Source organism: Desmodus rotundus, chromosome 5, assembly GCF_022682495.2.
Source record: "Desmodus rotundus isolate HL8 chromosome 5, HLdesRot8A.1, whole genome shotgun sequence".
Lineage (NCBI taxonomy): Eukaryota > Metazoa > Chordata > Mammalia > Chiroptera > Phyllostomidae > Desmodus > Desmodus rotundus.
In genome coordinates, this window is record NC_071391.1 from 114,694,492 (window position 1) to 114,712,327 (window position 17,836).

General features: G+C 43.4%; 1 pseudogene; it reads left to right on the forward strand.

The window, feature by feature from the left end:
- The first annotated feature begins 12,980 nt into the window (after positions 1 to 12,980).
- Positions 12,981 to 14,436, forward strand: LOC112303119 (keratin, type II cytoskeletal 8-like; annotated as a pseudogene).
- Positions 14,437 to 17,836: the final 3,400 nt, after the last annotated feature.

Below are 17,836 nucleotides of genomic sequence, written 5' to 3' on the forward strand. Positions count from 1 at the left end.
AAAGATCAAATAGAACACTGGTTCAGAAAGCCTCTGGCCTTCTTTGCAGATCTTACACAAAAATAATTAAACTTCTCATCAATCTCCATCTGCCTGGGCTCTAACTTTAAAGTAACAGTCAAACAGTAATCAGTGCCAGTCCCTCAATTACCCAGAGTCATAGCATCACAAAATAATTATAATTACAAAGATTTTAATTTTCCACAATGAGTAAGAAAACAATCCTAAAAGCCTAACAGCTACCACTGTGGAAGCCACACGCAACTGCTCACAGACGAGATATAGTTTTGTCTCCAGATCCCACAGGGAAACATGTGCCTCATTTAAAACAAAATAGAAGCAAATAATAACTTTAAAAAGCCTCCCTAATATGAGAGAGAGGCTCTGTTTACTAGCTGAGTGACTGTAGATAAATCGTTCAACTTTGCTGCCCTTTGGTTTTCTTCTTGTAAAGTGGAGCTAAGAATATACTTACACTATAGGACAGTGGTAAGAAATAAATGGGTACTTAGACCAGTGCCTGGCATGCAGCTAATCAAGTGTTACCAATTACAATTAATCTTTCACATCAAGGCATGCCAGTGGGCGACTGTAGATACGCACCTGAATGGTAACCAGCGTCCGTATTCATCACTGACTCACCCACTTCCTTACCAACAGTGCCATGTGAATGACTATCTGAGCTTGATTTTCCCCGCTTCTGATAAAGTAACCACATTTGCCTCTACCACACAGGAATGCGGTACAAACCACCTCATTTACTGTTCCCGACAAGACTGATGCTCCCTGGAGTGACTGATATGAAAATGAATTTACTAAATTCAAAACCCAACAAGACATATACGCTGACCACAGCTATTCCTGAAAATATTAAACTTGAAGCATGAAGGGACTGATGTTTTGATATCATATTTTTATTATGCTGAGGCTTTGTGGATTAAAAAATTAAGTAAAAATGCCTGACCATAACAGGTCATATTTTTTGCTGTTTATGCTTGCTGTTTTTGTTCTTTAAAAGTTTCTGGGGATTATTCTGTGCTGCAGGCCAAATAAATGTGAGCTTAGCTCTGTGTGCGACTGTCTATCAGGGGATTCTCTGAATGACTCAGTGCCTTAGGCACAATGAAAATGGATTTATAAGTTCCAGGCATCTACTCTTGCCAAACAGGGCTGTTCATCAAAGGAACCAACATAAAGCTAAGTTAGCCACCAAAGAATAGTGCTAGAAGGACAAGAAATGACAAAAAAAAAAAAAAAAAGGGAATGGGAGTCTGTGTGTAGATGGAGAAGAAGCAGGTCAATATTCGAGGGCCAGGCAGAGTGAAAATGCTCGCCCTAAAGTCACTCTTTTTTGTGTAATATCATGGCACTGAGGATGGAACGGAAGGTGAGCCACGGAAAGCTAACCCAGCTAAATGAGCATCCCACAGCTCCCACAGAAGGGCTTCGCATCACTTCCGAAAGGGTTCCCTCCAGAACTGCTTTGTATTTGGGGGTCCTAAAGTCACATGTTCTCGCACATTTGCAGTGAGCATGTTGATCAATTCCAAGATACCTAATATCTTGCCCTTTGAAATGCCTGGAAAGTTGTTCTCTTCTAGTTTAAAAATAGGTAAGAGCATGTAATGTGCTATGAAAATATCTATGTTAATTGTATGTTACCCATACGGCCCTACTACTTGCCATGTCCCCTTTATCTTTAATAGTCATGGACTGGGTCTTGGTGCATGAGGCTTAGGGAACAGTATCGAACCTCACACACATACTCAAGTTATGAGTTATGGAAGTATACATCACAGCACCATTCTACCAAAACTAAGGACTTTACAGCTAAATATATGTGAGCGTAGCTCCAATATTTAATGAAGACATTCTTACACGTAATTGTTCTTTTTTCCTTTGCTTTTATTTAATGAGAAGTGTTTTAACCTGGGCACGTAATGTCAGTCATGATTGTGCAGAGGGACGAGGGAAGGCTGATTGGGCAAATCCAGGCCTTGGGGAAACTGGGACATCCACTCACTGTGATCTTCCTTCGTGATCCTTGTCACCCTCTACTCCTTGTGCTCTGTGGTTCTTTTCCTCCCACATTACTGCTACATGGGGTGCTCGTCCCCTTAAACTTTTTCCCCTCACTAAAACTTACTCTCAAAAAATGGTAATATCCATCCACATTAGGAGTGACCAAAAAAGAAAAGAAAAACCCTCTACTTGGAGCAACTCCTTGAGAATCAGCATTTTGACAGACATTAAAGCTTTAAGATAGAGCATAACTGTCCTAAGCTATGGATATGTCTTGTGGAGATTATTATTTCAACAGCTAACTTCCGTCAATGTGTTTGAGTCTATTCTGTACATTACTAAAATGGAACAACATGGAGTTTGCCCTCACAGTATTCACAGCCTAGCAGAGACATAAATATGAATACAGCGCACTGCTGAGGTATGAAAAATGACACCAGAGCGGTACAGAAACATCTCTGAAGAGAAAGGAACTCGCTCTCCCTAGGGCAGTGCAAGAAGGTCAGATTCTTGGTCTTAAAGGAAATGGAGGTGCTTTGCCAGGTGAGGGGAGGAAAAGGGCCAACCCTGCAAAGAGAAGAGAATGTCAAAAGATTTGTGGGGGAGAGGCCCTTGAAAAACATGTTGTGTTTGAGAACTGACCAAGAGAGGACTTTCCTGGGACCTTAAAATCACACGCTGTAGGTGACTAGATGAAGGGGCCCCGGCCTGTGAAAATGAATATCACTTGCCAGTCACAACAGCATTTATAAAAGAAACTGCAATGTACTCACCACTCTCATTTCACAGAACCTCATCGCTGCAGTCAAAACTGGTGAGCTTGTCCCAAAACCAAAGGAAAGATTTCCTACGTCCCCGGCTGGAAGATTCAGCATCTAACAAACCTTATGCTAGTGTGCTGGGGAGACGTACCAAGGGGGACACAGATTGTGAGAATTAAACAAGCAGTATGCAAATGCCCATGGCTGAAATATAAGCCTGCCTCTCTACTTGTGTTATAGATGGTATCTGACATTACAGTTATCTCATGCATTTGCCACTATTTGTTACTTAAATCCCAATAATCTTACTATTTTTTGCAAGAATTGTATTTTCACCTGGATACTGTTAGAATTCTCCTGGGATGGTTGATAGAGGTTTCAATTACCATACCATTTCCTCAGCAGCCTGGGGGGATGGGAAGTGATAGCTGCCAAAAGAAGTTGTATTTTTCTCTGAATTTGGTGAAACTTCTGCTTCAGAGGATAGTGCTGTTATTTTTTTCACTCCCTCCCCCTGCTGTGTTGCTTCTGTTTGGCCTCTTCCAGAAAGAGATGCACTGCCCACTCATTTCATATGGTCTCATATTTGCTTTTGGTCTCCTAATGCAGCATTTCTGAAGGCTACTGACCTGCAGTTGCAAAAGGGGTACTAAGTGTAAGGTACATTGTTTGCAGACCCCCAGCACCACCCAGGCCCCTCTCCCCTGGTCATTTTGAAGCAGGGTGCAGCCAAGAGGAGGGCCCCAAGAAGGGATTTGTAATGGGGTCCAAGACTCAGGGTGTCCAGGAAATATTAGAAAAATGTGTGTAGGATGTCCTCACCCCCACAAGCCTGAGCCAGGGGGGGATGGGACACATGGCACAGGGCCATTCAGAGCTGTTTTGTACAGCAACAGCTTTGCAGCTAACCCCTGGCAGTCATTTAACATATCTATAACCTTTAACTGGTTTCATAGATATGTTAAATAGCTGTGGCCCTGCTTTGAGCCAGGGAGATGGGAGTGACTTCCACCCAAGATGGGTCTGGGAAGCAACTCCCCCTGGTTACAGGGCCTGTGGGAGAGCTTGGAGATGATTGGCTCCATGCCATGGGGCCACACCTGCCCAGACTTACTATGGCAGCTCAGTAAAGCTGGAAGAATACGGGGATGCTGGCAGGTGTAACTGACTGTAGGAGGAGTCAGAAATGGGCTGCAAAGGAAGATGGGCGCTGGGATTTAAACCTAGGCCCGGCAGCCATAGAGATGAGTAGACCATGCGGCTCTGAAGTAAATAGGGGGCCACACGGTTCTAAAGTAAATAGAGAGAACCACGAGGTTCTGAGGGAACAGGAAGAGGACCACACGGTTCTGAAATGGGGAAAAGGACCACAAGGTTCTGAAGGAGAGTAGAGAGGACCACGAGGTTTTGGAGTGCTTCTTTTTGCCACGCGGCTTAGGCAGCAGGAGAGACTTTGCCGGGAAGAAAAGGGGAGAGAGGACTCTTGCTGGTGGGCCGTGAGAAGGTGCCACATGGACATGGTTTTGAATTAACTGGAGATTGCAGCAGCCACCGAGCTGATGGTGCCGGGAGCCTGAACCATGGACTTCTACTTGTTTTCCTGAGACACGGTACCCCGGACTGGGCACAGGGAGAGGGAAGGACTGTGCATCTGTGGGTATTCTAGAGGACTTTAGTATCTTATTGAAGACATTAAGCTATTACTCTAAGTCTGTGTAACTTTTAAATAAATAATTCCTTTCCTTTTCACCAGTCTCTGGCATTGAGAGACGTCTTTCCTCTGGCGGCAGGCATTGCGAACCTAGCAGGTGGGCGTGGGGGAAGGAACCTCCAGAGACAGAAAGGGGGAATCCTTTCTGTAATAATTTATCGTGAACCACCCCCTGCCCTGCTCTGTAACAGTTTTAGTTACCACCATAGGTATGGGCAGCACCATATTTGTGCTTCATCATTGTTGTCCCCAGAAGTCTTCAGTGTTGCCTTAATTAGATCTTTACTGATTGTCATATTGTCCCCATGGCTGAAATGTGTTTGTAATTTTCCTTTTGCCTGTCACAAAGGCAGAAAAAAAAGTTCACTCAACCCGAGGACTATCGGGTTGCCACTGTTGCCCCATAGGGTGTTAGCTGCTTCAGTCACTGCTACAGAGACAAAGGAAAAACAAAGGTACAAATTAGGTGTAGATGCCCAGAATAAGGGAGCTCCAGCTGAGTGGCATTTATTTTTGAGAAATGGGAAAGGTGGATTGATAAAGACAACAAGGAGAAAATTCTGAGATGTTCTAAATTAAAATTGCAGCAGCTGGAAAGTAAGAGATGGGCACTGAACAGTGAAGCTGGTTAGTAGCTGTGGACCAGCTGTGACTTGGGCTGCTCACATTCCTTCTGCATCTTTTGGAATTTGGGATTAATTTCCAGGCAGCCATTTCTGCAGATTATCTCAGCCAGGTGCCGTAGAACCGCAGGAAAATCCAGGAGCCTCTGCTTTTTCTCGGTCACAGGTGGGCTTTCCAAACTGCCGCCCACAGCCATTCTCTTGCATACTCTGTGTCTATGCCAGAGCCAGCCCCACGTCCCTTTCTCCCACCCCTTAGCCTATAGCTACTGTAAATTCTTTCGGATGGCATACATCTTTCTTCCTCTTTACCCCTACTTGATGTACAAAAATTCAAAAATGCTTGCAAACTCCCAGATGATGGACATGTTGTTCTTCCCACGTAGCCATGGTGCTGGTGGATTAGACTTATGCCCAAGATCAATCTTCTTTTATTTTTTTAGAAATGGCCTCATAAACCCTTTCTTTTAAAAAGAGTTTTGGCCATGGAAGTTAAAATTTTAACAAGGAAATTCTAAGAAGAATGGAAGACTAGAATAGCCACAGTATAGAAAAGTATATATTGTTATATAGAAGTCTGTCCAGGCAGCTCTTAAACAAAGCAGCCTCATCTTCCCATGACACATCCAAAAGAATAGCTCTCAAATGTGGCAAGTTCGGAGCTTATACTGACCAATTCCCAAAGGGAGTTCTTGGAAAGGTGATAGCGTGAAATAGATTTCAAGAGAATAAGTGATATTTTAAACCCACCTCTCCCCCTCCCTAAAGTTAAGGCCAAAAGAGCTTTCTGGCTGTACTCTTAATTAATCCAGTAGTTGAGAGCTTCCACTAGCTAATCCCTTCTTGGAATTTTCCCATCCATTCTTTTCAAAGACACTCAAGAAGGCTTAGTAAGTAGCAGAAATCACTTAGTTTTTGGAATTTGATTTGATTTCAAGTATTATATAAAACAATTCTCAACTGACTCTTTTGTATTTGGAAAACAAGTGTATCGGTTTCTTTTTCCAGCTTACATTTATTCTCCCCAAGTGAACTGAATTATAATTAGGCCAAATAGTCAATTAAAAAGCCTTTATTCATTTCCTACTATAAAGGATGCACAAAAGCTTGGGATATGGCCACTGTGGTCCCAATCTTTGTGGCGGGGGGAGTGGGGGGGTGGGGGGGGGCTGTCGATGTTTACATATCTGGATCAAAGAGTGAGTCAGTGGTGGTCTGTGAGGCACAGACACAGGTGACATTAGAAAGGGGAGGGGGAGGGGGTTAATGGGGGAAAGAAGGGGAAGGGTCATCAGGGAACATGTAGAAAGGACCCATGGACAAAGCCAAATGTGAGTAGGATTGAGGGTGGGAGGTGAGGGTGGGTGGGGCAGGGAAAAGCAGTGATAGGAAAATGGAGACAACTGTACTTGAACAACAATTTTTAAAAAAATCTTAAAAAGGAGGCACACTTCTAAGTTCAAGTGGTTACCATGTGATGGGTAGCTTTGTCCATATAACGAAGCACAGAAAAGTGTCTGATTCAGAGGTTCTTTCCATTCCCATTCACTTAAAGGTGACGTGAGAAACACCGTGACATCTGGAGATGGGGCGACGTTTGGGCCGGAGGGTAGTTGCACACTGGGCAGACCAGTTGTGAAATGTTGGCATTATCGGATCAGCATCTGCCTTTGAAGCCCAGCAAAGGTGACAGATGTTTGTGAGATAATCACTCTTAGCGTACCTGGCACGTGTTGCTACACTGCACAGACGCACCACCAGCATCCAGTCAGGGGATCAGAGCCCAGGGGGGAGAAGGATGTAAGAGCAAAAAGGGAGAGATGCCCAGAACACCATTTCATGATTGGAATTTAAGTCTGTTTTTTGAATAATTCCTTTTTTCTTTTAATATGCCAAAACAAGCACTAAGCTTTTATTAGAGCAGTAATTTATTTATTTAATTAATAAGATGTCTTATGGGATGGCAGTTAGGCATAATTATAAAGATTCATTCCAATAATAATACTTAATATGAACATAACATTTTGAATTCCAGAGTCATGGCACGTTCATTAATTTTCTTTCTCTAATAAACATCCCTGTGCGGGTGAGATGTGCAAAGATCTGGACTGATAAGGATCAGGGGAGTAGGGACAAGAGAAGTGGGGACACTTCTCCAGCCTCTTAAGTGAGCTCCTATCCTGCCAGAAAGAGGACAGCAGCAGTTCTCGGTCCCAGTGCAGACTCTTCCTAACTTCAGAAGTGAAGATGTCACCTAATATGTACTGCCAAACTCTAGGACAAGGTTTTCTGTTTGTTTTTTTTTTTCTATTTCCTATATGGTCAAAAGAAATGGCAAATAGTTTTCCAATTAGAAAATTGGAAAGCAAACCCAGCAAACCATGTACACTGTATAAAACATAACGCAAGCACACAGAACTGGCTCAGGAGAGTTCTGTCTGGCTCCTCTGTGCTTCTGACATCCCACCATGCCCCATCACTAAAATAATTGTTTTGGAAACCCTCCCAGCCTGTGGTCAGCATCAACCCCTGTGCCAGTCCTAGCATCCCCATGCCAGTTCGCCAATGCAAATTTTGGAAGGGCCCCACTGAATGTTCAGCAGTATGTTTAATTCCAAGGGAAATACCATGTAAATCTAAAACTTGAAGGGCTCAGAGACTAGTTGTGAAAATATTTACCTTGATGGAAAGGGGGAACACTAAAATGTCTTTTGAGAAGAAGACCCAGGAACGCTTCAATCCTGTCCTGAGGATACAGTTATTGATTGCTGTGACCTTCCTGAAATCAAGTGGAGGAAAACAAAATACTTTTTGTAATTCTCACACATTCTATTAGGAATTTAGAAAGGTCACCGGGTGGTCGGCTTGTTGATGTTCCATAGTGCCCAGAGCCTCAGCATTAAAGTCTGGGTGTGACTCAGATTGCTGGAGACTGCGATGATTGGGAGGTTGCTTCATGCACACATCTCACATATCTGGGTTGACTCAAAGGCTGGGCTTGACTGGGACTGTTGACCAAGCTCCTAAACATATACACACATGTGTGTGCATGTATTGAGCACGACTGCATGCCATGCCTGCTTCTAGACACAATAATGCCTTTTCCAGCTTACACTCTGCCTAGAGGAGATGAAGCCCAAAGCATATAAGAACAGAGTAAGGTCATCTTCCAGGTTGTTTTCCCATAAAGAGGAAATATATCAAAAACAGAGAGAGTATAGCAAGCACTTGTATCAGTAGAAGTTTAGTCAAGAGAGCAGAAACCCCTCTAGGACTAGATTTCATGCAGAGACTTGAGAGTCTAAGGTGGCCTTTAGAAGGGTTGGAGAAGAATATCAGGGAGGCTACTGCTGGCCTTGAGGGACTCGGAAACAGGTGTGTCAAGGATGCCGCCGTCAGTGATGGGATGCGCCCACAACCTGGGTCTCTCCAGAAGGATTTAGAAGAACATAAAGGAAATATTTTCCTTCCTGACCAACAATGAACAAATGATAAAGAACAGAAGGAGGAGAAAGCCGTCTCATTCCCAGCCCCTTTCTTTCTTCTTAGAGTGTGAAGCTTAGTAAGCTTGGGGCTGTGACAGCCATCTCATAGCCTGGAAGGGAGATGCCATCCATACGGGAGGAGGGAGGAGAAAAGGGCTGGTGCATCAACCCTCTAATCTTCCACTTTTATACTCATTGATATTTGAGATTAATGCACTCCTATTCTTGATGAAGTACCCCCTTATTTACAGCTGAGTGTATCTTAACTGAGACACACACGGCACAGAAACAAACGACAGGTTTCTGTGATGGTAGCAAGGAATCTTTGAATGGACTCATAGATTGAGAGCTGACATACAGAAGAAAGCAACCTCGTCTGACTTCAGGAAGCTTGGTACCCCCATTTTTCACTGTCTACCCTACTCCCACCAACATCTTTGGCAATAACCACAAGAATGTGAGAAATCCAAGATCCAGGTGACAAAACTTGCCAAGTTAGGAAGATGCACCCCATTCTGTGGTAAACCTACAAGAAGCCAATGGAAGATAGAAACTGACTTCCTTTATTCTCCAGGTTACATGATATAACCTGTGAATGGCCTGGATTTTCGATTTGCCAGTCCAGCCACTAACAGAAAGAGGTTTCTCAGGTTTCTTGACCTCTTTCAATCTTCATTTCAAATTCCTGGGGAAGGGCCACTGCTCAGCCTGTCCTCCTCGGCAACAGTGTGACCTGAAGAGGACAGCAAGTCAGCGGCGAATGAGGGCAGGAGGGTGAGCAGCCCACCACTAAGGGCCTTCGTGAAGGCAGCGGCTGGGTTAAGCCAAAGGCCGTCTGGAAAGGCAGCACCGCTGCATTCAGCATAGGCAATGAGACACCAAGATAAGCAAGACATGCTCCTTATGCTGTGGAATCCCTACAAGATAGGGTGCAAGGAGTTCAAGAAGAGTAAGGACCTGGTTTGGAGGACTGGCTGGCAAAGGTGAGGGATTGAGAAGTACAGATTGGTAGTTTTGAGAGAGTCATGGGGATGTCAAGTACATCTTAGGGAGTGTAGTCGATGATAAGTACGTACTGGGCCACGTCAGTACTGAAATTTCAGGAGGATCAATTGTAAAGTATATGACTGTCTAACTACTATGCTGTATGCCTGAAACTAACATTAAATAATTTTGAGTGTAAACTGCAATTGAAAAATAATTTAAATAAAAGAAGAAGAATGAGGCCAAGTGAGAGTGTTCCTGGAACATGGAGGAGAAAGTAGAAGACTCTGTTTTCTGCTCTCGGACAGCATCCAGCCCCTTGAACACGCCTGCCTGGAGAATGAACACTTCAACTGTGATAGTATGCTGTGATTTTGAATACCTCCACGTCCTCTGACAAATTACCCCTCTGCCCTCTGGCAGACATTATATGTCTTTGGCTTAAATCTCTATTCCCAGGCTAAAATTCACGAGAGGACGCACATAGCTAGATATCTCGCTTTTAAAAATTGAAGTATCTGTGCCTTACATCTTGACTCAGTAGATGGGAGTGATCTGAGGTCCAGAAATTCAGTTGATTCTGGATACAAATGGAGTGAGGACTGTGGCTTTGTATTCTTTAGTGTATCCCAAGGGCAAGCTGCTTAAGAAAGAAAGTTCTCCCAAGTCACACAGCTCTGAGGAGAGATACAGGGAAGGCTAGGAGGGGGTGGTGGGGGCGGTGGGGGTGGTGCATAATGTAAAATGAAACTGAGTAGCCCAGGGAAAGTCCTACGGCTAAATCCACCACCCAGCTCCCCAAGGAGGGTCAGAAAGGCCAGGGTATAACTTCCGAAGAACTCTTCCATTGCCAAGTGGATTTGAAAATTGGAAGCTAAATGATGGCTTGTGCTTATTATTTATCCAATGTCTGACCTTCTCAATCAGCTCTGCTGTGAATTAAGAGATTGGCAGAAACTCCAGCATAGTCCTCTGCCCTGTGCCTAGCCCGGAGAGATGCTTTCAAGTAAAAACTGGAGACAAAACACTCACAGCGGAGACGGGGACCAGCTGGGGGTTATTTCGGTGTGTCAGCCTGACACAAACATGGGTGAAGGCCAGATATGGATTGGTGACTCACCCACATTTAGATGCAGTTTGTGTAAAATGTTTTCATTTCCGCATCATGGAAGCAAATCTGAAAGCTCTCACTCAAACCGTGAAATTTAATTCCTTGCAACAAAAAGTGACCTACCCTCAAGCACGGCTTTGAAGAGTCCCACTTTGACTCCTGCTTGGTTTCCGAAAGTAGCTTAACTATAGTTTGTATGTAATTGCAGTATAGAAACAACCAAAATGATGGCATTTTGCCTCTTGGTAATTCTCCGTCCCTGCATGAATTGTTTTTAAATTCGAATGAATTAAAGGTGGGTTAATCTTTAGTACCACATAATCTTTTCAAAATGGACTTTAGATGTCACATTTTCTTTTGAAAGGCACGATATTCCAGCCTGAGTGTCTGCACTTTGGGGGTGGAGGTGCGGGATCAAGAGAGATCAGAAGAGTCCTTTAGCTGTGTCTGTCGCCATCTGTTCCCTAAATATTCATTTTGTAGAAGAGTCTCACCATTTCTGACAAGTTTTCAGAAAGGCAAGAATTAAAATATTTAAGGATTTATACACTACCTTCAGATTTTTTTGTCCAACACCACTTTTTAATGTTCTTGATAAAACCAGTCCGTAGGATTTTTCTTCCTGACCTCAGATGTAATGTGGACTGTCTTGTCCGTTTTAACATTCACATCAAAGGACATGATACATACACATCAAAGGATCTCAACTACCATCACAGAGTCTTAAAGACGGGAAGCTTTGTGGCAGATAGTTCCAAATAATCTCTTAAGAGCTTTATTGAGGTATCACTGACATGTATAAGTTGTATATATTTGTGGTACATGACTTGATGTATTGATATTGTGGTGAAACTATCACCCCAATCATGCTAATTAACATATTCCTCACTTCTACACAGTTACCATTGTGTATATCACATTCCCTTTATTCAGCTTTAATCACTGAAACGTTGCACACTTTGACCAATATCTCCCCATTTCAGTGGCCCAGCCCCGGGACCACCATGCTGCTCTCTGCTTCTGTGACAACCGTGGCCTCCACACATCAGTGAGATCATGCGGCAGTCTTCGTTCTGTGCCTGGCTGGTTTTGAGTCATATAACATCCTCCAGCTTCATCCATGTCATCACAAATGGTAGGATTTCCTTGTTTTTTAAGGTTGAATATTACTCCTGTGTGTGTGTGTGTGTGTGTGTGTGTGAGACATCTTTATTCATTTGTTGGCTGAAGGACAGTTCAGCTTTTCCATATCCTTGCTGCTGTGAATGATGCTACAATCAATATGGGAGTGCAGATATCCCTTCGTGAATCTGACTTCCATTCATTTCGGGTATGCGTACATCCAGAAGTAGAACTGCTGGATTATGTAGTAGTTTTATTCTTACATTTCTGAGGGACTTCGATACCATAAATTAGTACAGCCATTATGGAAATGAGTATGGAGGTTCAAAATTATTTATTGGGCAATTACTGTGTGTCAGGCTTGAGATATATCAGTGAGACCAATATCTACCCTGTGACCTTTAGTAACTCATATCCTTATAATCCTGTTTTCCCATTAAGAAAAATTGAGAGAATTGAACTAGATCTCATAGTACGGCTTTCCGGTTCAATAGAATTAAGGAGCTTGCCATCCTATTGTACTGGCAACAAGGACATGGTAGTGGGTGCTGGTTTTAAGAAGAAATTTGACTGAAGAAAGACTTCAAAGGATGGGAATGATCCTCAATCAGGATTTCCAGCACTTTTATTACCGCATGTAATTACAGATGATTTACCACCATCTTTTCAATCTGGCCCATTAAAAAGAACACTTGGCCAATCTTAGTGGCAAATGTTTTTTGCATTTTGCTGCTAATGTTTTCAGTCAGAAATAAATGAATATATTACTGCCATTAAAAAATAAATAAATTCCCCTGGAAAACAGAGAAAAGATTCTTTCGTTGGCAAGCAGAGGAATATGTATGCCCCCAAACCAGGTAGTGATACAGCACGGTCCCTGGAAAAAAGCTGTTTTAACTTCTTGAGGAGATCAGCACGCTAAAAGTTTAAGCTTGAGTTACCAATAAGCAATCTGAGTACAGCCCCCACAAATTTAGAAAAACAAGTGAGGCTTTAGGACTTCGATGGCATAATAAAAGGAAACTCCATAGTGTTTCACCAGTTTTCAGTGTTATGAGGGAAAATATCTTCAAGCATTGCACTGATAGCTGTCCCCCACTTAGATGCAGCTCTTTGGCTCCTTCTCGAATCTTTACCTGGTTTGTTCTCCTCATGTCCACTCCAGCTTCCACCATGTCCACAAAGGTGACCCAGAAAACCTACAAGGGATCCACCTCTGCCCCCTGGGCCCTCAGCAGTCATTGGTACTTGACTGGGCCCAACATTAGTTCTTTGGCCTTTTCCTGGGTGGGCAGAGGCTACCAGGTCATCTGAGCAAAAACGCACCAACGTGATTCTGGCCGGGGTGGGGGTGGGGTTCGGCAGAGCTGAGAGTAGAGGGACCACCAAAGCCATCCAAGGGAACCAGAGCTTAATGAGTCCACTGAAGCTGGACCCCAATATCCAGCCTGAGCACAACCAGGAGAAAGAGCAGATCAAGAGCCTCAACAAGTTTGCTTCCTTCATCGATAAGGTGCAGAGCCTGGAGCAGCAGAATAAAATTCTGGAGACCAGTGGACTCTCCTGCAGCAGCAGAAGACAATTCTCAGTAACACTGACAACATGTTCGAGAACTGCATCAACAACCTTCAGCAGCAAATGGAAATGCTGGCCCAGGAGAAACTGAGGCTGGAGGTGGAGTTTAGCAACATGCAGAGGCTGGTGGAGGACTTGAAGAATAAATATGAGGACAAGATTAACAAGCACATGGAGATGGGGAATGAATTTGTCCTCATCAAGAAGGAATGGATGAAGCTTATATAAACAAGGTAGAGCTGAAGTCCTGCCTGGATGGGCTGACGGATCAGATCAACTTCTACAGGCAGCTGTATGAAGAAGATATTCATGAGCTGAAGTCCCAGATCTCTGACACGTCAGTGGTGCTGTGCACAGACAGCACCTGCTCCCCGGACCTGGACAGCATCATCCCTGAGGTCAAGGCCCAGTCGAGGAGACAGGCAACCTCCCTGGCTGAGACTGAGACCATGCACCAGATCAAGTACGAGCAGCTGCAGACATTGGCTGGGAAGTATGGGGATGACCTGTGATGCACAAAGATGGAGATTTCTGAGATTAATTGGAGCATCAGCTGAATCCAGGCTGAGATCAAGGTCCTCAAAGGCCACAAGGCTTCCCTGGAGGCTCCCATCACTGATGCTGGGCAGCGTGAGGAGCTGGCTGTCAAAGATGCTCAGGCCACTGTGGCTGAGCTGAAGACGCTCTGAGAAACGCCAAGCAGGACCTGACGTGGCAGCTGCATGAGTACTAGGAGTTCATGAATGTCCAGCTGGCCCTGGACGCCACCTACTGCAAGCTGCTGGAGGGCAAGGAGAACCGGCTGGAGTGTGGGATGCAGAACATGAGTATCCATACCAACACCATCAGCAGCTACTCAGGTGGGCTGAGCCAGGCTTACCGAGACTACAGCCTGGGCTCCCAGACCAGCTTGGGCTCTGGTGGGAGCCCTGGCTCCTTCAGCTGCACCGGCACCAGCTCCTCCAAGACGGTGATTGTGACGAAGATGGGGACCCACGATGGGAAGCTGGTGTCTTTGTCATCTGACGTCCTGCCCAAGTGAACGACTCCTGCCGTGTGGCCTGTCCTCCCAGCCAGCAGGGAAAGGAGCTGTGCAGGGGAGTGTAGGGCACAGGACACCCAGTCCTCAGCTCATCCGTGGGGTGGGGGAATTTACTGCCTGGGGGACCGCCTTTTACCCATATCCCTGAGTAAAAGCCAAATAAAGTGGGGTTTTTTTCCTAAAATAAAGTCTCAGCTGGCTCTGCCACAAATAAATAAATAAATAAATAAATTTAAAAATTACACTGATTGATAATATGCAGTTTTTACTTCCTACTATTTTTTTGTTTACAAAATTGCTTCTAGCTTGTTAAAATATAAATAGGTATAATGATGGACAGATGGATAAATGGCTGGATGGATAGATGGAGATGGATAGATGGATAAATAAACATATAGATAGCAAAAGTTTAGGTAAAATCCTGAAAGAAATATTTATTTACAAAAGTGAAAATGAAGAGCATCATTTTGTATAAGTGACACTTTAGTATAAAACTAAAAATATCTCATGAATGGTCATTACAGTTCCCCTAAAACTTAAAAGGAAGTTTGTTCTAGAAGCAGTATAACTTAAATCAAATTCAGGAGGAAAAAAATTAAAAGAAAAACAAGAAGCAAAACAAACTTACATAAAACTGCTCCCTGAAGAGACCTGAATTCCAGAATGGTTTGGAAACAACTGTATTCACAATTCTCTACTTCCCTCAATTTTCCCGTCTTATGTCCTCCTTTCTTCTCCTACTATAACAGCAGATTACCTGGCCTCATTCTTCAGAGCGTAGAAGGAAGTCACATAGGGGAGCTTCTTCAAATTCTCTCCACTGAGTCCAAAAAGCTGCACCGGTCCCCTCCTCACCTCCTCCTGCACTAGGAGGCGTTCCCTCCTCCCACCAAAGGCCCTTCCGCTCTGTGCAGCGCTTTACCGCCCTGCTCAGCTGCTGTTCTTTCTATCTCTTACCACTGTCTCCTGGATCATTCTGATTAGATATCAAATATGCCCAGCCTTTCCCATGTTAAAAAACTTTTTCTCGAATCCTACAATCCACAAACTACCCAATAACCTGGCTCTATTTCCAGATGAAACATCACTCAAAGACTATCTATGCTGATTCCACATCCTCACTAACCAGAACCTGCAAAGATGGATCTTACTCGAATCACCAAAAACTTCTATGCTGCAAAAGATAACGGGTTCTTGTTAGCGTCTATCTTGTATTTTGTCTGTCCTAACAAGTTTACTTAGTTGACCACAGCATGCTTGAGAGATTTGTTTTCTTTGTACCCATAGTCACACACTCTCCAATTTCCTCTTCCTCCTGGTCATGCCTGTCTAGGGACTCTGTGCTCAGTCAGGCTGTTCTCATTCTAGCCCTGTTCCCATTGCTCGCTGTTTTATGCTCGCTCATAGTTAAACTCCTACTCGCCACAAGTCACTTACGCATCTCATCTCTCATGCTTGATCAGTAATAATCAACACATACTTCATATCTTAATATCTCCAGTCAAATGTTCCTGGAGCTTCCCAAACTAATCATATCCCAAACTAAAATATTATCCTCTCTTTAAATTCTCTTCCACCATTATGTTGCCCACAGGAGGAGTCAGTACCATTATCTGTTTGCTCATGTCAGAACAACAGAGATACACTCTTGACCTGACACTTCCGTCTCCTGAGTCCAATCATCATCACCAAGTGTTTTGATTCTAACGCCAAAATATATTTAAAATGTATCAACTTCTCTCCAACTCTCTCCCTGCTACCCTAGTTCAAGCCACCAGATTCTTTTCAGATCCATCAGCTCAGCTCCTTGCAACCAGTCTTATCTCTTCACCATCCAGTCCATTCTCCTCACAGCTGCCACATTCATGTTTTTAAAATGAAAGTATCACAACTAAACGCTTCTGCTTAAAGTGTCTCAATGGCTTCTTTTACTTGTAAGTCTGAAGTGTGTACCCTGAGACAGAAAATCCATCCCCTACTTCTGAGGCCTCTGTGCATACCTATCTCCCATCACTCCACTTACTTCAGCCTCAGGGAACTCCTATCAGATCCTTCTTGCCCATGACCTCTTCATCTGGTGTTTGCTTAGAATTCCTTCTTCACCTCTTCACCAGGGGATCACTTACATATCACCCGTCAGGCTGCCTCAGCTGAAGGGAACCTAGCCTGACCTTCCTCCACAAGTGTGGTACCCAGTTATATGTTTTTAGAACAAATCATATTTATCGTTATTTTTTCCAGCAACAAGCCTATTGCCAGGAACTTAATAGAAAGTCTAAATATATTTCCTGGATAAGTGCTATTGAGGGGAGGAAATTTATGATATTCTAAAAGATCTGCATTTAAAGGGTACAAACATGGAATAAGAAGGGCTGAGACTCCTAGTGGAGGTTTACCAATCAATGTTCAGTCAACAGGTGATTTCATCAATTAGTGCTCTCCATCTCTGACTTAACCCAGAAACAATGTAGCCAAGTAGGGTCAGTTGTCCCTTACAGCATGTTAAGTAGTCTGACCATGGAACACTTTTGGAGCAATGCCAGCAACCTGGAGAGAACTGGCCCAATGGAGCCCAGCAGCTGAGAGCCCAGGCTTTGAAGTCAGATACAGTTTGTAATCCTGACCTTTCTGGTTAATAAGCGATAGCCTCTGAAACCCATTGAATCTCCTGCAGGGTACATTTGAAAAAGGAACTAATTACACTGTATGTTGTTTTCTTCATGAGGGCCCAGTGTGTGTTAAGGAAGAGAAAGCAGAGAGCTCCCATCCTAGGAATACTTTGTAACACCTGAATAAACTGATTTGTTTATGATCCTTGTAAATGTAGTCACTTGTTATATATAGTACCTATAGTAATATATATAGTACTTATATGTATTACATACATATTCCTTCAGTGCAAGATTCAAAGTTAGTTTTTAAATAAGTAACCATGGCTGAAACATGTGATTGTGAAAGATCAAGAATGTAGGTTTTGTATATTGAATACAGATAAGCCGGCAATAAAAGAGAAGATTCAAACTAAGAATGAAGGCTCTAGAGGCAACAAAAATAAAATAATCAGTAGGGCTTATCTTGGAAAAGCCACAGGAAAAAAATAAAGACGTGATATCAGAGATAGAAAGTATACAGATTTCTAAAATTTAAAAATGTAAACAAATTAAGCAAAGGGTCTTTTACCTCACTAATTGGTAACAGTGCATTTTAATCCTAAGATCCAGTCCTTGAGATACACAGAACAGGGGCTCTCATGTGCTGTTCATGGGTGAGTGAGGTGGTGTGGGAATCACAGGGAATGAATTCTAAAGCATATCAATAGCTTAAAAAAGATGCCATGCCAATTTACCCAGCAATGTTCTTTCTAAAAACCTATCCAAAAGAAATATTCATGAAGATTTTT